The sequence below is a fragment of the Bombina bombina genome, chromosome 5 (assembly GCF_027579735.1).
Source record: "Bombina bombina isolate aBomBom1 chromosome 5, aBomBom1.pri, whole genome shotgun sequence".
Classification (NCBI taxonomy): Eukaryota; Metazoa; Chordata; class Amphibia; order Anura; family Bombinatoridae; genus Bombina; species Bombina bombina.
The window spans coordinates 1,009,755,922-1,009,780,912 of NC_069503.1; positions in this window are offsets into that span (position 1 = coordinate 1,009,755,922).

Here is a 24,991-nt window from a genome sequence, read left to right on the forward strand (position 1 = left end):
ATAGTTGTAATTGTTTGCCCAATGGGATATAACGACAGAATACATATATACATATAGAAGTATATAGACTAGCGCAACCATAGCCACTCTTACTATCTATAGGGAGTAGGCAGGGTAACAATATACACACACACCCCTATCAGTAAGATTTTTGAGAACATTTCAGAATTTCTCTATATATATATCTTCTCCACGTATACTCTAATACTGGAAATTAATAGATACAGACTAAGACGATACAAACACAATGGTTTTTTAACCTCCAAGGAATTCCTTATAAATTTCCAACTTTTAGTTTTTAATTTTCTATTTTTAATTTTTAAATGTTTATTTTCAGATTTGTTTTTAACATTTAGGCATATGATTAAGACCTCTAACTAAATCCCATGGAATAAAGTTTACATTTCATATTTTAATAATACATGGGTTGATTTTATAGATAACAATTCCACTATTGTCTGAGTGATGACGTTGTTGACAGCAATCCCAAGGTTGATTCACCCACATAGATAACGCAGTCTTGGTTTTTAGAAATGTAGTGAGTGAAGCTGCCAGGATGACATATCCGGTAAGAGGAAACAAACACTTCCGGCTATCGCGCAAACACACTTCCGGTTTGGTGTACCAACTCTAAACTGGAAGTGGTGGAAATGTAAACATCCGGTATAGCGGAACAAAGCTAATACATTCGGTAAGACTAGATGTAGATATCTAGGACAAGATCAAAGCAGAAAGTACTGCTAGAGGAAATAACCAAATTCATCAGACATATCCTATGGAAATTTAACTTTCTAAACTTTATATATACAACAATAGCTTTCATTATAACACCGGAATGACCATATCCGGGAAATGAGCGGCACTTCCGGTAAAGCACTTCCGGGACTAAAGATTTTTGGCGCCAATAGGAAAATAATCCTATTGGTGATACATAGGTATAAAAGCTCTTGCTCACCTAAAACCATATACTAGTCTTGAAAAAGGCCCAAGCTGTGGGCCGAAACGCGTTGGCAATTATATTGTGAGCTATATTTCATGATTTATTAATCCAATAACAGTATTATACTATGTTACCATTTTCTGTTTACAGGTCTTGAGGATTTCCCAGCCTTTTACTATTTTACACAGCTCATATTTTGTTATAATTTTTCACGTGGCATTTAAGGATTTGAACTGTTTTATTGAATATCTTTTTTCACTTGGATCACCAATATTTGACTTTTGTGAACAATACTTTTGGATTTAAATTTCTTAAATATTAACTTACACATTATTTTTGGACATCTCAAGGATATATTTTTTGGATCTAGTTACCCACCTTCATTTTTTGTATATTTTTTCAAGGATTCTTCACATTATATTACTTTTTATTATCCACAGACTTTCACATTATACTTTATCATTCGCAGATTTCCACAATACCCATTTCTTATTTATTTATTTTTTATTTTTTCACCCATTTGTGTGTTCTCACCGGAATTCTCAAAAATCTTTTGTGGCAAAATATTTGCATATTTTGATTTTTTCTACTAATTTGTGCACACACTAGTTATTTTTTTTATCACAATTTTTTGATCACGTATCTAACATCTGGTTTTGTATTATCATTCAGTATATATTCTTCACCATACCTCCGATTATACAGTTTTTGGTACACCTGCAATATAATAATATAAGATTATGGAACATAAATATTTATAACTAAGGGTAGTGATGTGCATTCATTCATAACACTGCCTTTAGTCATTCACCTTGAGTCATCCCATAGTGAGGACTATATTTAACCCAATATATATTATAACTTTTTAGGATTTTAGGATATATAAACACATATACACATTTTATGCTTTTATGTTACATGGATCCATGCTTAGTGGTATAACCCACTTATGTTTTATATGTAATTGATTGTGTCATTTTTTATATGTAATAAATTGTGTTATATATTATTTGTACAAACTGTATTACCAATATACAACATTGTACTAAATCTTTAGTAATCTGTGGGGCCATCTGTACCCTAATAGTGTCCTAATAAGGATAAACGCCGACATACAGTTATTCTATATATAACCCACTCCCGAGGCCTTGCCTTTTCTTGGCGCTCCTTTTCTCCAACCCTCCTTTTGCTATATCTATCTGTGGGTATTTAGGGACCCACCCGAAACAGGAGCCATAGGTCTATTTTTCAGAGCGCTGTGAGCCACAACAATTCTTTATTTTATTAGGGGGCTTAGAGTAGGTGTAATTAGTTTAAAATTGTTGTAATATTTTTCTTATGTTTGTAATTATTTTTTTATTTTTTGTAACTTAGTTCTTTTTTATTTTTTGTACTTTAGTTAGTTTATTTCATTGTAGTTATTTGTAGGTATTGTATTTAATTAATGTATTGATAGTGTAGTGTTAGGTTTAATTGTAGGTAATTGTAGGTATTTTATTTAATTAATTTAATGATAGTATAGTGTTAGGTTTAATTGTAACTTAGGTTAGGATTTATTTTACAGGTAATTTTGTAATTATTTTAACTATTTTAGCTATTAAATAGTTCTTAACTATTTAATAGCTATTGTACCTGGTTAAAATAAATACAAAGTTACCTGTAAAATAAATATTAATCCTAAAATAGCTATAATATAATTATAATTTATATTGTAGCTATATTAGGATTTATTTTACAGGTAAGTATTTAGCTTTAAATAGGAATAATTTATTTAATAAGAGTTAATTAATTTTGTTAGATTTAAATTATATTTAAGTTAGGGGGGTGTTAGTGTTAGGGTTAGACTTAGCTTTAGGGGTTAATACATTTATTAGAATAGCGGTGAGCTCTGGTCGGCAGATTAGGGGTTAATAATTGAAGTTAGGTGTCGGCGATGTTAGGGAGGGCAGATTAGGGGTTAATACTATTTATTATAGGGTTAGTGAGGCGGATTAGGGGTTAAAGGGACACTAAACCTTTGAAAAAACTGTATTTGAAACTATAATAAACTATTAATAAATAATATTCGCAATATGCTTTAATTAACAATTATTCACGGTTTACTATATATTCATGATCAAAAATTAATATATTTCCAAACCCACACTTACTTCTTTTGATCCCCGTTACCAATAGTGCCTGATAACCTGCGTTATCAATATGGCCGTAATCCGCCGTACTGCGCATGCGCTTTATTTTTGCGCGTCATCGAAAACGTCACCATCCATTTAATCTACAGACCTCCGTAATCGAGCATTATCAACAGATGTTTCAGCGTTCTCGAGCAGGTAAGATGTGAGTGCTTAGCAGCGATAATACCCCTAGTAAGAACGAGCATATATTGAATAACTCACGCATCAAAATATCTTAATAGCATCGATTTTGAAATTGAAATAACTAATAAATAGCGAGGCTACTAACAAATAATCACCCTTGAAGTAACGAGCATTATTAATTAATATTTGAACATTTTGACAACATTTGATGAAAGAAACTCATATTCAAATTTAATATATTATACAATGTTGTTTTAAAATTCATGCAATATCGCATATAAATGTTAAAAAGAATGACACTTAGTCACGGTTCTCACAATGCGGTTTCCTGTAAATAAAAGAGTATATCTTTGGCAAACATCTTTATTCACTATATTATATTTGATAGAGATCTACTTTTAATTACAATAATTATGCTTATTGTTATTTAAAAATAAATTATGGAGATCACGTCTAATTGGAAAGTTGAGGGTATCATACAGAGTTCTATTGTGACAGAAGTGCAAGCGTTTTCTAGCAGTTCAGATGTGAGCGCTTAGCAGCGATAATACCCCTAGTAATAACGAGCATATATAGAATTTATCACGCATATAAATATTTTAATATCATCTATTCTGAATTTGAAATAACTAATAGATACCGAGGCTACTAGCAAATAATCCCCCTTGAAGTAGCGAGCATTATGAATTAATATTTGTACATATTGACAACATTTGATGAAAGAAACTCATATTAAAATTTAATATATTATACAATGTTGTTTTAAATTTCATGCAATATCGGATCTAAATGTTTAAAAGAATGACACATAGTCACGATTCTCACAATGCGGTTCCCTGTAAATAAAAGAGTATATCTTTGGCAAACATCTTTATTCACTATATTATATTTTATAGAGATCTACTTTTAATTACAACAAGTATGCTTATTGTTATTTAAAAATAAATTATGGAGATCACGTCTAATTGGAAAGTTGAGGGTATCATACAGAGTTGTATTGTGACAGAAGTGCAAGCGTGTTCTAGCAGGTCAGATGTGAGCGCTTAGCAGCGATAATACCACCAGTAATAACGAGCATATATAGAATTTATCACGCATCTAAATATCTTAAAAACATCTATTTACAACTTGAAATAACTAATAGATACCGAGGCTACTAGCAAATAATTCCCCTTGAAGTAACGAGCATTCTGAATTAATATTTTTACATGTTTAAAACATTTGCTGAAAGAAACTCATATTCAAAATTAATATATTTTATTGTTAAGTTTTAAATTTCTTTAATTATCATATAGAAATTTTAAAAAGAATGACACATAGTCACGGTTCTCACAATGCGATCCCATGTAAATAAAAGCGTATATATTTTGCAAACACTGTATTCACTATGTTATATATGAAAGCGATCTACATTAAATTAAATTTAGTCTGATTATTGTTATTTTAAAATAAACTTTTGATATCACGTATAATCTTATTTTTTGGGGTATCTAAAACAGTTCAATTTTTAGATTTATATTATTACAGTCTTTTTGATTTGTAAGTAAAATATGCAATGCAATGGCCACTATTGTATGTTGACTGTTATCAAACTGAGTTACCCATTCAAACAGAAATCGAAAATAATATTTTAAATTATAAATAATCAAAGAAAACAATTCAATTTTTATTTAATCCTTGTCTCCATTTCAAAAATATAATAGTCATACAATTTGAACTGATACTTTTTATTTAAAGCACGTTTAATATCACCATTATTAAATGTCATATTAATATCTTATTTATAAGTAATAATAACTACATTTTAAAAATTGTATCTACAAATTTAAAAAAAACATTGTAAATAATTATCAATGGATTATATATTATATATCTGATTCTAAAATTATAAATGTTTCTATTTTTTTTTTCAAAGTCTATTTTCTAAAGCTTTCTATTTTTCTTTCACTTTGTCTCCTTTGTCTGTTTCAGCTTTAAATGGTTATTTTGTTTGTTACATTTCTTTCATTTGTAAAACATCTTATCACACAATCTATTGATTAGCTTTTCATTCACTCTAGTGGCCTCCCAACCTCTGTCTTTTGCAAATAGTAGTCATGGTAACACTGTTGTAAATGTAGGCTCCTTAGTTTAATTCTTGATTATATTCTTTGAAAAGGTCAAAATTAAAACCTGATTAGACAATCTTTTTACTGAATTCCAAGAGTAGATTAGTTTGAAATAGAGCTTTGTTATTTTAAAGGGAGAGTCAAGTACTAATCTTATTTTCAACTTGTAAAAAGGGCATGCAATTAAATTCATATTAACAATAGGTTTTTTTAAACTATTTCTCTTTATCTTTTTATTATTATTTGAAATATAAAACTAATATGTTCATATGGTAATTTTATATAACTTCAAGAATGACAATCAACTCAATAAATTTAGAACACTATAGGCTATTAGTTCTCATGTTTCATGTAGATAGCATTGATCTCATTCAGTTAAACTCAACCAGTATTGAGGAATGATTTATTAGAATTAATTTTTTTAAAATTCAATGAATTGAACGCACATTATACACTCATTTACATATATCTGCATGTAATATACACTACAATAAATACTACAATTCAAAAATATTCATATAAAATTAAATTTTAAAGATAATTATAAAATAAATTCTAAGGTTTTATTTCTGATTATTTGAAAAGGTTAGTTTTAAAGTAAAATTCAAGTGTCAAATAAGACACTCCACCCTTGACCTTATGTTGATATTGCTAATACATTTTAAAAATACAGGATCATGCTTTAAAATGTAGAGAACTGTATTCACATCAAATATTTTTTTTTTAGTATTCCTATAATTAGAAAATTGTTATGTTTACATTTCAATAAACTTTTCTTTTTCCTATTTTCTAATTAACATGGGCTATATAAAGATCTAATTAAACAAACATTGTTTATAATTTTAAATTTAGTCTATAAAATGATTTTAAAGGGACACTAAACCCAATTTTTTATTTCATGATTCAGATAGAGCATGCAATTTGAAGAAAATGTATCATCTACTCCTATTATCAATTTTTCTTTGTTCTCTTGCTATCTTTATTTAAAATGCAGGAAACGGGTGCATAGGAGCAGGCCCATTTTTGGTTGAGAACCTAGGTTATGCTTGTTTATTGGTGGTTAAATGTAATCCTCCAAATACCAAGCGCTATCCGTGGTACTGAACCAAAAATGGGCTGGCTGCTTAGATTTACCTTCCTTCTTTTAAAATAAAGATATCAAGAGAATGAAGAAAATTTGATAATAGGAGTAAATTAGAAAGTTGCTTAAAATATCATGCTATATCTTAATCTTGAAAAAAAAAATGGGGTTCAGTGTCCCTTTAAGGGTCAGTCAGCGCAATTTTTTAACATATATAATTACAAATATTGAAAGTCTAACATAATAACTGTTGATTTTTTAAAACATATAAATGGTTAAATAAATTGATTTTTATTCTTTGTAAATACATATAATTCATGTTTTCGGTTTCATTTTACATAGAATTAAAGAGGCATTCAACCATGTTTCAAAGCTATAATTTTCAATCTCAAAAAATTATTTTATTTAAATATCGTTTTCAATTACATAAATCAAATTTCGATTATTGTTTGATTGAAATTTCAATACAGTATTAATAAAGAATAACCGATTAAAAAAAAACTAGAAAATGCTATACCAATTTTTTTTTAATAAAAATTTTGTTTTTCATTTTTGGAGTTGAGTCTTTATACACTGCCTTTGTACCATGCGATAGCCATCATCCAATCTCAAAATCATAAAATTATCATGTTACAAAAATCCTAGATTCACAAATGAATAAACAATTATTATTACACGTGTACATTAGTATAATTACAATTCAAAAATTGAAAAATTAACAAAATGTGGCATTAATTTAAATGTCATTAATTTTAATAATTTCTAATAATTATATATTAAAATAAAGTACGGATTTTTATTTGTTATTTGTTATTGTCTCCCTTAATTTTTAACTTCACTTCATTTTTTTTTTTTTTAAATAATTATAGACTATAAATTTTATTTATGAAGAGTATAATCTTAAAAATGAAATAAACTTAAAATATATTCAATAGCCTATACATCAGTATTAATTGTTGCAATGTAGGTGTAGATAAAACAAAGGCTAAATCATCTATTTAAAATGCTTCAATTGGAGTAAACTAGCTTCTTTTAAAAAATTTAATAGACTATCGACGGTTAAAAGTATCATTTCTAATAAACACACCCACATATATAACAAATTATAAATTAATTTCTAAATTTAAAAAATTATATATATAAAAATAATTATTTTTGAGCATTAATATATAATTTATACTCTTATTACATTTAAAAATTATTTTATTTATTAAAAAAAAATTATCTTTTAAATTTTTTTTATAAAAATTAAAAATATCATATTTCATATATAGTATTAAAAATTTTAAAAATCTAACATTTAATAATTCACATAAATAATTCAAAACATACATAATTCCAAATAATTAAGAAATAAATAAGACACACCATCACACACACATACACATACACACAAATGCATTACAAACCATCTTGAAAAAATTATTAAAATAATATTGATTATTTAATTTCAAAATCCGATTATTAAAATTTTTTATTAAATTGTTTCTCCAATATATCTAAATTGTATTTCCTTTTTTTATTCAGAATAAATCGAAATTTTTCAAAAATTTCATTGTCTTTTGTTTGAAAATCCTGATCACGTCCGAATTTACAAGGTAATTATTTTTACAAATATCATTGAATTTTTTTTTTTACATGTTAAATAATGTTTATAAACAAATTTGCACATTACATATTTATATAAGTATTTTGTTATATGCGAAAAAAAATTTTTTTTTTTAAAGAACATTATATTTTTTTTTATAATAAAATAAAAATATGTACCAATGATTATCAATAATTTTTTACATATAAAATTATTATTTTCAAATACACAATGTATATTAATTTTCATTTTGCATTGTCAAAATATTTTTTTTTTTTTTTAAATTATTTATTTATAGATATATCAATAATAATTAATTTTTTTTAAAAAAAATTCGTTTTAAAAAAATAATTTTTAAATTTTTTAATATATTTAAATTATAATAATAACTATTTTAATATTCCTTTTTATTTTTTTATAGATGCCTAAATGTTTTGTAAAGGGATGTTCATCAAAACATGACAATCGATCGAAAACACCAGACGTCAGTCTACATTGTTTTCCTAGATCACCCAATAGGATAAGAAAATGGCTAGAAATTTCAGGACAAGCATTACCAGATCCAGAAACAATAGTACAAAAGATTATGATGCCAAAAAGTACTGTTAATTATCGTATCTGTTCTAAACATTTTACAACTGACAGTTATATGATGATCGGTTCAAGAAAAACACTCAAAAAGGACGCTGTTCCGAGTTTGCAAGTACATGTGTTAACAACATCGAATGTAATAGTCGATAATGAACAACCGTCAACTTCAATGTTCAGTAGAGAAACAGTAAATGTCTCATCTTCACGTGTCGATGTAATCCCAAGTGACAGTGAAGAAATAATGGACACAACTCCTGAACCATCGCTTCCATCTTGGCAAGTTGATCACCATTATAGTAGCACACTGTCTAGTATGGATAGCTTTGAAACTGATTTATCTGTAATGTCACATATTCAGAGACATGATATTTCCATAGAACGTGCATCTACTGCACTTCAAATTCAAGATGAAAATCCTCATTTGTTACCAAAGTCACGTACTATGTTTGCCAAAATTCTTCCAAAAACACCATCAAAAATTATTGTAGGAAAAGGAAGTCATGTAATGGATCAGCAGATGTTAAGACGTTCGCCTAGAATGATAAAGAAGAAAGACAAAGGAATTAAACATAATGTCGGAACTACAACAAAAAATTTAATACAAACTCGGTCAATCGGTACATGGACCGGTACTTATGACTTTTTTATGTCTGAAATTGCCTCATATAAAAATTTTTTTGAGGAAGAGGAATCGATTTCGACATTACCAATTATGTCCACACCAAGGCAAATCACAAAACAGTACTTGAGGTCAACTCTCACACCGATCAATGTAGTGGAATCTAGAATACCCAGAATAATAATACCTGAACAACCATCACCTATTTTAAGCCACAGCATGGAAGAAGAATTTCAATTACTAGATACCAGTGCATTAGGTGAAAGTATAAATCCATTGGAAGAATCTGCAACTTCAGAACATGTTGACGATAAAGACACTTCCTATGTTCCTAAATCAGATTCATCACCGTCTTCAGAAGAAGAAAAAAATCTCAATTCTGACATATCGAAAAAAGCACAAACAGAACGCAAATTTATTGTGTTCGAATCATGTCTTGACGAACTTTTAAAGTTGATAAAGTGCTCCTATGGTGGGAATTGCAATTCGCCTTTAGAACAAATTCTAAAAACAGTGACTGGAACAAACATTACTTTATACACAGAATGCACTGCTGGACATAAATTCAAATTTTGGGACAGCCAGCCACATTTTGGAAAAAAAGCCATTGGGAATATTATGACTTGTGCAACAATACTACTGTCTGGCAACCATTACAGTAAAATAGCTGAATTTTTCAACATAATGAACATTCCATTCCTATCCGAAACAAGTTACTACAAATTTCAAAATAGTTACTTCTTTCCAGCTATAGAAAGAGCGTGGATACTGCAGAGACAAGATATAATAAACAGTTTTAAAGGGAAATATGTGACAGTGATGGGTGACGGCCAATGCGACAGTCCGGGTTTTTCAGCCAAGTACTGTACGTATACTTTAATGGAGGATACTACCCGAAAAATAATCGATTTCAACATCATACAGGTGTCCGAAACAACGTCATCGGTTGCAATGGAAGCAAAAGCATTCCGAAGAAGTGTAACCAATGTTATCGCACAAGGTCTAGAAGTAAAGACAATTGCCACTGACCGTCACGTCTCAATTCGAAAAATCATGAGAGAAGACTACAAAGAAATCCGTCACCAATTTGATTTGTGGCATTATAACAAAAGTCTGAAAAAAAAATTGTTTTCTTTAGCAAAAACAAGAGAAAACAAATCACTACAACATTGGGTTCCTCTAATTTCCAACCATCTCTGGTATAGTGCTGCATACTGCAAAGGGGACAAAATAATATTAAGTGAACTTTGGCGGTCTGTATTACATCATGTTCTAAATGTTCACTCTTGGGACAATGAAACCGTTGTAAAGAAATGTCTTCACAAGGAACTTACACCGGAAGAAATTGCAGAGCGTCCATGGCTTGACAAAAAATCTATGGCATATGCAGAACTGTGTAAATTCATTGAGGACCCACTCATTGAAAAAGATCTTGTTTACCTGAAGGACTACTGTCATACTGGAGAGATAGAAGTATTTCACAGTATGGTCCTGAAATATCGTCCCAAGAGGGTGCATTTTTCAATGGATGGGATGAATGCTAGAACACAGTTGGCAGTCATGTCACATAACGCAAATGTGGATCGTCCTCAAGCTGTTGTTAAAAGACCAACAAGAACAAGTCGGGAAAAAGGAGAAGAAAGATTCAAACCCTTTTACTCAAAAATGAGTAAGCAGTGGCACGTTAAAGCGGTGTATGAAAATACAAACAATGATTTCATTCAGCCAATCATGTTTGACATTTTACAGATAGTCAATGGCGAATTGAAATATGACTTTCATTCACAAGTTGCACGTTTACCACCGAATATAGCACATGTGCAAAGACCGACAACATCGCAATTAATTGATTCACATCGTTCTCGACTATCAAGAAAAAGGCTTTTCAGAGGAAATGATAATTAATGTTCTAGTTCAAATATCCTTTTTTTTTACTTTGGGGTTTAATAAATGATAACATACTATATATCTTTAAATTTTTTATGTTTTCAAAAATTTAATTTTTTGTTATATTTTATCACCAAAAAATTATTTCAAAGTTTTAATTTCTATTTTGTTGTGTATATTTACTGTGTTATTAAAAATAAATATTTTATTTTTTTGTTGTAATGTGAATAAACAAAAATTTTTAAACAATTATTGTTTTTATTATCAATTTGTAAAATTTTTTTAAACTATTTTAATTATCCTTTTTATGTCGATATATTTAGGATCTTAATTTTAAAATGATAAATGTAAATCTCATCATCCAGCACATTTTATGTTCATCAACATTGTCTCTCAATTTAATTATTTAAAAAAAAAAAAAAAAAGCATCATCTATATTATTAAAAAAATGTCACTGCTACTTACCATAAAATGTAATTAAAAAAAAATTTGAAGTTTATATTCGAAAAATCAATTTTATAATATTTATAAATTAATCAGTTTATTTTATTTTTATTATAAGAGTGTTAGTAAATATTTATTTTCAGTGTGCCTTTATAAATATTATTTTTAAAGTGATTATTAAAAATTAAAAAAATTAAAAAAAGAAGTAGTACGATCATTAATAATTCAAAAAATAAATATTATTTAAATAATAGAATTCTTTACTGAGAATATAACAATTTTAAAATTTTTAAAAAATTATTAAATATGAAAATGTACCCACAACTTAAATAGTATAATTAGATAAAAACAAAAAAATAAACATAAATATAAAACTATTTACACTTAAACTAAATAAACAGCAATATTAAAATATTCTAAAAGTTTCTAAATGTTTAATTATATTAACAAACAAAATATTATATAATATAAATAAATAAAAATAACTGAAACATTAAATAAAAAAAAATTAATAACATTAGTCAAAAAACATTTCTTCCGCAGGACCATCAAATTCAACCCTATAAAATCCCATGTAGATTCTATCTGGTGCTGGAAATTGTTGACGTATGGTATTTACTACGCAGGAAGGTATGGGTCTGCGATTGAAAGGCCCAAGATATCCATGAATCCATAATGTAAATTGCCGGTATGCAATTTTCCTGTAGTCCCTTAAAAAAAATAAAAAAAATAATTAATAAAAAAAAAAATAATCAACTCAATTTTTAAAATAATATTATTTATTAAATTTGAAATAAATATAATTTTAAAAATAAACTAATTAACATAAAATTTTTTTTTATTAAAGATAATTTAATAAATTACATTAAATTTTTTAATATTAAAGTTAAATATTAAGATCAAATAAATTTAAAAATTAATTTTGAAAATTAATTTTGTTAAAAAAAATAAATATATTAATTAACATTATTTTATATAAAAAATAATATTACATTTCAATTTAATATATTTGTAAAATATAAATAAAATAAATAATCAAAATTAAAATATTTTCAAAGTCATATATTTTTATATAATAATGTATATTTTTTAGATGAATTGAACATCATTGAAATTAGAAAATCATTTAATAATCGTGGTCTTCATAATATATTTAAAAAATTTTTTTTTATCAATTATTGTATTAAAAATTCAATAATTAATGAAATTTAAAAAAAATAAAATGTTATTTTTAAATAAGGATATGTTTATAAATATTGTGATTATACTTATTGAAATTATGTAAATAATTTTAGATTTATAATTAAAAAATTTAAAATTATTATTAGATTTATTAGAAAGAATAAAAAATTATTAGAAAAAAATTAAATAATTAAAAATTATTGATTACAAATAAGTTAATATTATATATAAAGATATTTTAAATATAATTTTACCAAGAAAATTTACAAATTTATCGATAATAATCAAAAAAAAATATTTAATTTTAATTATTAAAAAAAAAAATAAAAAAAAAAAAAAAAAAAAGAACTAACCTCTCTTGCAGATCTTGGACGCGTCTCTGACGTGTCCTGCGATCAGCAGCCCGGTAACGGTGAAGATCGATCAAAAATTGACGATCTTTAAGTCGGTTAAAATATTCGTCTTCGGAAATGCAATTTAAATCCTCTGAAATCCGAGTTGCAATGTTCTCTATTTCCTTACAACATCTTGACTCTAAAGCAGTGGGCATAATGTTACAATTTCCACATTGACACCAATTAGTGTTTCCAATTCTATCCGATGTATCAGATGAACTGCTATCTGAAGTTGATGGTGATGGTGAAAATTGTGCTGGAACCACTATTGGATCCCATAGATGTAAAAGATTGGGATCCATTGGAAGTGCTCTATTATTCCTTTCATTATCATATTCTTCTCTCTATATAAAAAAAAATATAAAAATTTTGTAAATTATAAAGTTATATATTTTAATTGAAAAATACAACACTAAAAATCAGTTAAATAAAAAAAAAATATATATATATATTACCATTCTTTTTCTTCTCTCCAATATCTCTATATTTTGAGAATTATTGCTATCATCTGATCCACTGGCCATCGCTTTTCTTTTTATTCTGTAAAATTTTATTATAAATAAACCTTGTTAGATAAATAGATTAAATATTTAAGTTATATATTTTTGAAAATGTAAATGGATTATATGACATATATTACATATTCAATATTTATAATATATATACTCTAAAACAATGTTTGACATTCTCTGTGACGTGGCCAACTAGTGTGCATTTATAGATCATCAGTTGTGCCACGTCAGACTGACTACTGTGATTGGGTCTACATATTTAAAATATATTAATATTTGAAGGTAGATGAAAGGATAAGCAGGCATCTTTTACAACCATGCATTTGACATTAATTCATAGACAATTATTATGATTTTTTGATAATGAATGTCAATATGACATGTTTAATTTTTTGGAAGCATGTCATGACAGCACAGTACAGTGAGTCTTATTATAAATATATATTTATATTTATTTATATATAAAATAAATTTTTAAAATTTTTAAGATTATTTTACAATAATGTATGGAGTTGTTACACATTTTTTTTTAATGAAATTTCTCATACGTGAATAAATAAAGGTTTGCAATCACTGATGTAAACAATATATGTCTATTGAAGTTACAGATATATAATTTATTTAAAGAGAGAAAAAAAAAAATTAAAATGTGTATGATAAAACACAAAACCTGTAATTATAATAAAATTAATAATTTAATTATTATTTAAATTGTTGATATTGTTGATGAATGTTATGCTAGCTGATTTCTATATAGGCTATGTGTGTAATTTAATTTTCTATCAATGTAAATATATTTTGCCTGTATATACGTACAATAATTTGTTTGGTACGTACAGTATGGATCTATGTATGTACACAAAATATTTAAATTGTTAAAATCTTTTTATATGGATAAACCTATATTTAGTTGGTTTATATTTATTTACATTATTTATGTATATACATTTTCTAGTGCAAATATATGTAATTAAATGATTTATATATGTATGTTTGTATTTACAATATTTTACTTAGTTCGGTTTATATGTAAATTATTGATTTTAGTATTTAAATTAAATCGTTATGTATGTATATATCAGATTTGTGTATATATATAAGTATGTAAAGTATGTATATATTTATGAATCGATATCCTTTTTGGTATGATAGCATGTGTATATGTACAGTTTATATGTTAGTATATACAGTATATATGTATTTTTGATTATACAAAATATATTTATGTATTTATATATATATGTGCAATACATTGTTATGTAATTACATTTTTTATGTATTTATAAATCATTATTAAATACAAAATATATGTTATTTCACTATATATTTTTGTCTTTACAGTATGTATTTATTTATAGCTTTATTCAAAATAGCTATTTTGGTATGTATGTACAGTTAATATATATATGTATATGTTATTACAAAAATCTATTTGAACAAATTTTTTTTTTTTAATACGATATATTCTATATATGGTCCTTAGTATATGTGTAATTTTGAAAAGTATATATGTATGCAAATAATAAATTTTTATTTAAATGTAGATATCTAATTTCAGTCGATATGTATCTATGTTAATTAGATTATTAATGTATTTAAAAAATTTACTTTGATATGTATGTATCCGAATAATATATCTATTTATTATGTATATATATATATATTGTTGATATTTCTTTATGTATGCGTGTATGTACAATATTTATTTTGATAATTATAGTTTACATGTATGAAAATTCATTATATTGATATTTAATTTTTAAAATTCGGTTGGGATGTATGATATAAATATATAAAATAGATTTTTATGTATCTAATTTATATTTAATGTTTTAAAAATAAACATATAAACTATATACAATATATATATATTGTGATGTAAAGTATTTATAGACGTATGTGAACATGATGTTGATGTTTAAAATATCTACTTAAATGTTATATGTTTGTAGTTTTGAATGTCTGTTTTATAATGATTTTTTTATGTTTTATCGTTATGTAATTAAATTATTTATTTAGCTACTTTAGATAATAATTGGTGTGCATTCAAAATGTATGTATGTACTTTATATATAGATATATGTATGCTAAATGAATTACAATTTATGCATGTACAGTAGGTATATGTATATCATGAAAATAAATGAGTATATATTTATAAAAATTATTGATTTATGTTAAGTTGGTCTGTATGTATGCATGTATGTCCATTCTGTAAGTATGTATGCATGTGTGTACAATATAAATATATGCATGTCAATTAATTAATTAGTTAATGTATGTCAATTTTATATCTCTAAATATGTAATGTATTTATGAATGTATGTTCAGACATGTAACTATGTATGTAGAGTTGTTATGCATGAATTTATGTGTCATATGTATTTATATGGATAATGTGTGTCTATATCATGTATATATATACAATAGATGTGTATTTATAAATCCATTTTGGGACAATATTTATGTATTTATGTTCTGTGTGATTGTATGTATGTCTATACTTTAGATATGTATTTAAATATATAAAATGAGTAGATATTGATATATTGATGTAGAATGTGTATATGATTTCATAAAGTTTTTATTTATCGATTAACATTAAAAACGTATGTAAAGTAGATATGTAATGCTAATCATTATTACTGTAAAATAGGTATGCATGTTGTCCTGAATGTACATTTTTAAAATCTGTATGTATAATAGTTATGTATGTATATATGATATTTATGTGTGCATGTATGTACATTTGGTATATATGAAACCGAAGTATGTACTAATGTGTAATCTGTAAAAAAAATGTAACGCTCCAAATGTATGATTTGATGTTTATTAGTTATGAATGTAGAGTAATTAAGTTTTTATTTTCTAAAATGTTTGTTTTGATGCATGTATTCAGGATCGATGATTATTTAGTGACGATTTATTATATCTTTATCGTTGCGTATGTGGACTGCTATGAATGTATCTGAATATGTGTGCAATTATAATAGATAAATAGTAAATTTGTGGTATTATGAGCACATATTACTGAATACCGTTGAATACACTTTTGCGCTAAAAAAAAAAAAAATTCATAAGTGCTGATTGATGGAGAATGTTATAAAAAAAAAGTGAATGTCTAATCTTTAGAATATAATTCATAAATGCACAGTTGTAATAGCAATGGTATCTATTTTTTAATTAGAATGTATTCGCATATAATTATTTTAGACTTTGTATAATCATATACATAGTTGTCACATTGAGATGTTTGAATTAAAACATAAATCGATTTAACTATATTCATTATTTAATTATTAATTTTTAATTAAAAAGAAATAATAATAAATAGCGTTCAATATAAAAGCAAATAAATACAGATTTTACCTGTACAATGATGTCTCCTGCAACACACGAACTCAATGCAGCAAGCTTGTAACGGAATAAATACAAAAATTACAAACAATAGCTTGCTTATCAAGTTAGTGGGTTGAGAAGAGACATGCAGAAAACACCCATAAATTAGAGACAGAGATAAGAATTTATAAGTCATTTAACTTTCTTTGTTCGTAAAACAGACTTAGCCGCAATTGAATCAAATACCGATGTCATGGATATAGTTTTTGTAATGCGCATGCGTTATGCCAGTAGATCACGTAATGGCGTTTGGAATCAGATGTTCAATATGCGCATGCGATAAGTTGCTAAATGATTTGCGCATGCGCGCGATGACGATCGATTTGGATAATTATATGCACGATAGAGCACTGCGATTGGACAAAGTCTATTCTAATTTCGTCACTGAAAAAGGGGGTTTGGCAGCGGTGACGCGATTGCAAGGATTTTATATATCGTTTTCTAAGGCAAGAAATACTCGTTTGAGATTGCAATAAGGTAATTTTTACTTGATAAGTTGTTGACAATAGATTTTAGGGTGTTAATTGGAGTAAAAAAAACAAAGTTTTGGAATCCTTTAATAACTTTATTATAGTAGCGGTGCGGTCCGCTCTGCAGATTAGGGGTTAATAAGTGTAGGCAGGTGGAGGCGACGTTGAGGGGGGGCAGATTAGGGGTTAATAAATATAATATAGGGGTCGGCGTTGTTAGGGGCAGCAGATTAGGGGTACATAAGGATAACTTAAGTAGCGGCGCTTTGCGGTCGGCAGATTAGGGGTTAATTATTGTAGGTAGCTGGCTGCGACATTGTGGGGAGCAGGTTAGGGGTTAATAAATATAATATAGGGGTCGGCGGTGTTAGGGGCAGCAGATTAGGGGTACATAAGGATAACGTAGGTGGCGGTCGGCAGATTAGGGGTTAAAAAATTTAATCGAGTGGCGGCGATGTGGGGGGGCCTCGGTTTAGGGGTACATAGGTAGTTTATGGGTGTTAGTGTACTTTAGAGTACAGTAGTTAAGAGCTTTATGAACCGGCGTTAGCCCAGAAAGCTCTTAACTACTGACTTTTTTCTGCGGCTGGAGTTTTGTCGTTAGAATTCTAACGCTCACTTCAGACACGACTCTAAATACCGGAGTTAGAAAAATCCCATTGAAAAGATAGGATACGCAATTGACGTAAGGGGATCTGTGGTATGGAAAAGTCGCGGCTGAAAAGTGAGCGTTAGACCCTTTTTTGAGTGACTCCAAATACCGGAGGTAGCCTAAAACCAGCGTTAGGAGCCTCTAACGCTGGTTTTCACGGCTACCGCCAAACTCTAAATCTAGGCCACTGCAAATAAAAAGGCTGGTAAAAATATACCGCTTGCGCAAAACAGTTTGCGCCTCACTTTCAATCTAGCCCCTAATGTTTAATTTAAATGTATAATTAAGAAACAGTAAAGGGTAATAAGTAATACAGTACCTGGTATGAACTTGTGCCTGAGGTTTAGGAGTCACCAGATGTATTAGTAAGCAAGTGACTCACCTGCTGTATGATTCAAACCACAGAGCGCACACTGGCTCAGCAAAACCTAATGAAATACATATGTGTATTTGGTGCATGATGACACCAAGCTAATATGACAGGTGATCTCCTGGTTAACATTCTAAGCTTTCAAAGTACTATCCAAAGAAGAGGTGAGATACGTAAGACATTGTGTATTGCTTATAAATGATCAGCTGTTATAATCTATCATTACTTGCTCCTTAAACATATTATACATACTAATATACTACTGAAGAAAATGTCTCAAGACATCTGTGTACGCTCCTGTTGGTTTGGCAGGGCTGCACCTTAGCATAAACGTCATGTGCTGTATTTGTTCCCATAGTAACAAACCCTGCTTACACAGTATTCTTAAGTAAAATCCCATGTAAGATGCTTGCGTGTTTAACATTACTATATTACAGGAGGTGAATTCATCAGAGGATATGAGATCTTATTAGCTTGACATGCACATTGCATACAAATGTGTCACAGATGATCCTTTGTTTATTAAAGGGACATGAAACACCAAAAATGTATTTCATGATTCAGACAGAGCATATGATTTTAAATATTGTTCCAATGTACTTATATTATCAATTTGGCTTCATTTTCTTGGTATTCTTTGTTGAAGGAGCAGCAAAACACTACTGGGAACTAGTTAAAAACATCAGGTGAGCCAATGCCAAGAGGCATAAATGTACACCCACTAATAAGCAGTTAGCATCCAGTAATGCTTTTCTGCTCCTGGGCCTTCCTATGTATGCATTTCAACAAAGGATACAATGAGAACAAAGCAAATTAGATAATAGAAGTAAAATAGAAAGTTGTGTAAAACTGCATGCTGTATTTTTTTTTCTTTCTGAGCTGAATACAGAACCCCTGTTTCTCCCTAATGAGGTCATTTAAGGTCTGTGTTTACTATCTCAAAACAAAATCTAAAGGCTACAGGCCGTGTCCTAGGGCAACCCCCCTGCGCAGGATAAGGGCCTTATATCTAACTATCCTCTTTTTATCATTATTGCTGAGTGAGTCTTGCTCACAATTGGTCTTTGGGACCTCTTCTTTTCTTTTTTTTCTTATTTTTCACTAAGCTGATACATTTTGGCACATTTTTTTTTGTTTTTCTACCCCTCCTCCACTTTTGATTCCCTCGCCCCCTATCCTCACCTTTTTTTTTTTCTCACACTGGGAGGATTCTCCCCCTAGTCTAAGTAATCTGCACCCTCCTTAATAAGTGTTGCACATGGATACATTTCTACACAATCACTCCAAGACTCCCTCACCAAATATGGCAGCAAAGCAAAGAGACAGGCGAGCAAAGAATACTTCAGATATCACCGCTGAAGTACATGCAACACCCGCTAGCGCACCTTCTCTGACTGATACATTTAACATGCAAGCACTGATCACCAAAATTTCAGAGGCCCTGGCACCCAATTTTGATGCACTCAAACTAGAGATTAAACAAGATCTTACACTATTATCACAGGAAGTCAGACAGTTCGCCAATAGAATCAATGAAGTTGAACAAAGGGTGTCAGACCTTGAAGACCTCTCTACACTTCATAGCTCCAATTTAGAAGTCACTAATGCGGCTATCTGTACAATGCAGGCTAAACTCGAAGACCTTGAGAATCGTTCCCGAAGGAACAATCTGCGGGTAATCGGGGTCCCAGAGGATAAAACCTATGAGGACTTAAATACTTTTATCTCAGTACTATTACCCCAACTACTTAAAATCCCATCTAATTATCCCCAGATCATAGTGGAAAGAGCACATAGGTTAGGGAAACCCTTGGTAGACAATAAAGGGAACCATAGGCCCAGACCTGTGATTGTAAAACTCTTACATTTTCAAGATAAGGTTACATTGATGCAATGTTTTCGGAAAAACCAGCCCATTACACTAGGGGGTTCTAAAATCCTCCTCTTTCAGGATTTCTCAGCTGAGACATCATCCAGGAGGAGGGCATTAGCCCCAATTTGTACCAAACTAATCCAACAGGGGCATCAAGCTACCATTATCTACCCTGCAAAATTGAAAATCACAGATGGTGAAAATGTCAGTATCTTTAGCAATATTCAGGAGGTAGAACAATTCTTGAAAGATTCAAATATTTTAGATACACAGCTGTTAGGCCGGAAATAGGCCACTGATATGTTTTTTTTTCTTGGTTCTCACTTATTGTGAGAACCAAGAAATGGATTATGCTGGTTCAAAAGTTTTCAGGTTGAATGTTTTTTTTTCCCTCCCCTCTTTTTTCTCTCTGTTTCCTTCTTTCTTTCTTTTTTTTCCCTCTTCTCTCTCTCTTCCCCCCCCCCTCTCCCCCTTCTTCCTCACCCACCTCCCCTATTATCTAACTCCAGACATGGGGTTAGTCCCAGATGGCAAATTTTAAAGTAATTTCCTGGAATGTGGGTGGGATTTCCACCCCCATTAAAAGGAAAACTATTCTTACACACTTGAAAAAGCTGGGAACCGACATAGCATTTTTACAAGAAACACATCTGACCCCAGAAGAGTCCTTGAAACTTAGGTCTTCCTGGGTGAAAGAAATCTTTTTTTCCCCGGGTGTGGGAAGGAGGAGAGGGGTTGCCATTCTGATAGGGAAAAGAATTAATATAGAGGTTATTTACAGGGAAACAGACCAGGAGGGAAGATTTGTGCTAATAAAAGTTAAAATTTGCAAAACAATATTTACCTTATGCAACATTTATGCACCCAATAAGCTTGACTCAGATTTTTGGTCCATGATACAAGCTAAAATTCTCTCTATGTATGAGGGCCATCTGGTCCTCGGTGGAGATTTTAACATGTCCCCACACTGTCCATTGGACAGACTCAGGCAGAATATTAAACCATTTAAACACAAAAGGGACAACCTAGAAGCTAAGCTTATCAAATCAATTATGCAAAATCTTGCAATTAAGGATGTGTGGAGACTCCAGAATCCAGATGCCAGGGATTTTACCTGTTTATCCAGGGCCCACAAAACGCTCTCTAGAATCGATCTATTTCTTATTAATGAAAGACTAAGCCTGTCAGAAGTAAAGGCAGGGATACTACCCATTTTTTGTCAGACCACGGTCCTATCTACCTGGAGTTTCAATTGAACTATTCTAAAACTAGACCGATATGTTTTATCTTTCCCTCATTTCTCGCGACCGATATGAAATTTAAAAATTGGCTTAAACTCAATTTCTCTGACTATGTTCAACATAACCTAGATTATACAGACTCTCCTATGCTGTTTTGGGATGCTGCAAAGGCAGTACTTAGGGGCGAAATTATCGCCTACAGTGCTGCAAGACTCAGGAAAATAAGACTAAGAGAGAAAGAAATTACCAATTCAGTAATCAATTCCTATAACTCCTACTTATTGGAAAAATCGCCTACAAACTGGGCAAAATATATTAGGGCCAAAAATTCTAGGGATACATTTGCGGTTTTCCAGGAAACACAGAGAGACTTAAAATTTCAAGCCAGAATCTACAGATTTGGGAACAAGTCTGGTAGACTTCTGGCTAATCTGGTCAAGAGGGAGAAAAAGCCATCTTTTATTGAGAATATTCAACAGGAAGGTATTATTCTTGATAAACCTGAAGAGATTGCGGAGGTGCTCATCAGATATTATCAAGATCTCTATTCTCGTAGGAGCTCAAATTTAGCTCAAGCGACACAATTTTGGAGCGAAATCGTCTGCCCTAAAATCTCAGCTGATATGGCTGATACTCTCAATATTCCAATTTCGGAATTGGAAATTGTAAAGGCCATTGCTTCAAACAAAGCATCAGGACCAGACAGCTTGCCGAATGAGTTCTACAAAATTATGAGCACTGAAATTGCTCCTTATCTCAATAATCTATATAACAGTATCTATGTTAAGGGTGACCCAGTAGCTACTTCTTTCTCTGCCTCTAACACTATCCTAATCCTCAAGGGCGGGAAAGACCCCTCCCTTAAGGAATCATATAGACCCATAGCCCTTCTAAATGAAGACTACAAAAGTCTCTGTTCTAACATTGCTAAGCGGCTTCAGACATCACTTGCTAACATCATTCATCCAGATCAAGCTGGGTTTCTATACAAACGAAACTCTTCAGCAAAAATCAGAGAAGCATTAGTTATCACGGAATATTTTAGGACCTTGGAAGCGTTGGGGAACCGGGGGGTGCTCCTGACCTAGCTATTGTCTCACTTGATGCAGAGAAAGCATTTGACTCAATCCATCATGATCATCTTCTTGCTTCATTGGCCAATTTTGGCTTTAAGGGTGTGTTCCTTCACTTCATCACTAATTTGTATAAAGAACCAAATACAAGATTGATTGTCAATAACTGTGTCTCCCCTCAGATAACTCTAGGGAGGGGAACTAGACAGGGATGCCCTCTGTCCCCCCTGCTTTTCGACGTGTCAATTGAACCCTTGGCAATTATGGTCAGACACCAAATATCAGGAATCAAAGTGGGTAATCAGGTGATGAAAATCGCTCTCTATGCGGACAATCTATTGCTATATCTATCAGATACCCAAACCAGTATACCTAAACTTCTGGATATTACTGCTCGCTTTGGGTCTTTTTCAGGCTATAAGATCAACGAAGCAAAATCAGAACTATTATGGCTTAGAAAAAACAATAACTCCCCCCTTAATATCCCATTCAGCTTGGCCAAAGAATCTCTCAAATACTTAGGAATCATGATTCCCTCCACCCCAGGGGGCCTGTATCATCTTAACATCCTCCCAATTCTAGTAAGTATTAGAGAGAAACTTAAAAGTTGGCAGTCTCTGCCACTATCCATCTCCGGGCGGATAGCCTTATTTAAAATGGTTCTGCTGCCAAAGCTATTATATGTTTTACAGAACACCCCATTAATTCTTTTAGAGAGGGATGTCCAGTCCCTTAACAGCGCAGTTAGTAAATTATTATGGCAGGAAAAAAGACCTAGGATATCCCTAAACAAACTCTCACTTCCAAAAGAGTATGGTGGTCTTGCACTACCAGATATTCGCTCATACAATTATGCCTTCCTTGCTCTAGTGGTGGCAGACTGGATTTATCACAGTGATTATGTGGTTAATAACTCACTAGAGGAAAATATCTGTAACCCTTATCTTCCCCTAGCACTAATTCATTGTCCACTTAAAGAACTCCCCGGAGAAATTAAAAGACTTAAAACTTTCTCCAACCCGCTGAAGGCCTGGTGGAAAATGACCAATCTTCTATCTTTAAACTGTAAAATTTCTCAGCATCTTCCATTATTGGGCAATCCAAAATTTCCTGTAGGCCTAAGTTCAATAATATTCAAGAGATGGCACAGTTTAGGCCTGAACAGGGTGGTACAGCTCATCGACCTAGAGAGAAAATGCGTCAAAACTTTTGAGGAGCTAAAAAAAGAGTTTCAAATTAATAATAAGGAATTTTATGCATACTTGCAAAGCAGGCATTTCTCTTTGGTGCTAATGAAAGAGTTAGGCTGGAGCTGGACCCTGGGTAAACTGGATAACTGGCTTATACTGTTCAAAAATGGACAAAGATCAATTTCCCTATGCTATCAGCTGATTAAACTTAGCAAAGGCGAATTGGAGATAGAGAAAATTACTTCAATGTGGAATGGGATAATACCTCAGTCTAATATTGACACCAAATTTGTCCAATCATCAATTCAGAAAGTTGCTCAAACCACTTTATCAGCTACCTGGCGGGAGATGCATGTCAAACTTATACATAATTCCTATTTCACTCCCGAAAAGGGTTATAAAATTCGTAATCTTAGCTTCAATAAATGTCCAAAATGTCTACTCCCTGCAGCGGATTTAATGCATATGATATGGGACTGTCCTAAAATAAGACCTCTTTGGTGGAAGCTAGAGTTCTGGCTTAGTAAAACTCTTAAAATCTCTCTTTCGAGCTTAACAAAGTTAGAGGCCATATTCGGCTTGAGGAATCACAATCATCAACAATCAGATGAGAAAGTGATAACTCTATCCATATTGGCAACTAGATATCTTATTCTTAAAAAATGGAAATTGAGAGCAATCCCATCTATCCCAGAGATTAAGAATTGTTTGAAAAAACAATGTCTGTTAGAACAAAGAGATACTAATTTAGATAATGACCTAGATATCAGACGATTCTTTGGCAAATGGTCAGTGTTCATTAAGTCATTCCCTGATACCGAGATAAATGATTTGATATTTCCATTCAGAAACTCTGAATTAGTACTCTTAGGTGCCTGGTAATAACCAAGTAAGAGAGATACGAGCCAAGATGCTACTCAATTCACTGGCCCCCCCTCTTCCCCCCCCCTTTTTTTCTCTCTTTCTCTTCTTTCCTTTTTTCCTTCTTTCCCCTTTTTTTTTTCTCTTTTTTTCTCTTTTTTTTTCTTTTTTGGATGAGGTGTTTATGTAAGGAAAAAAGG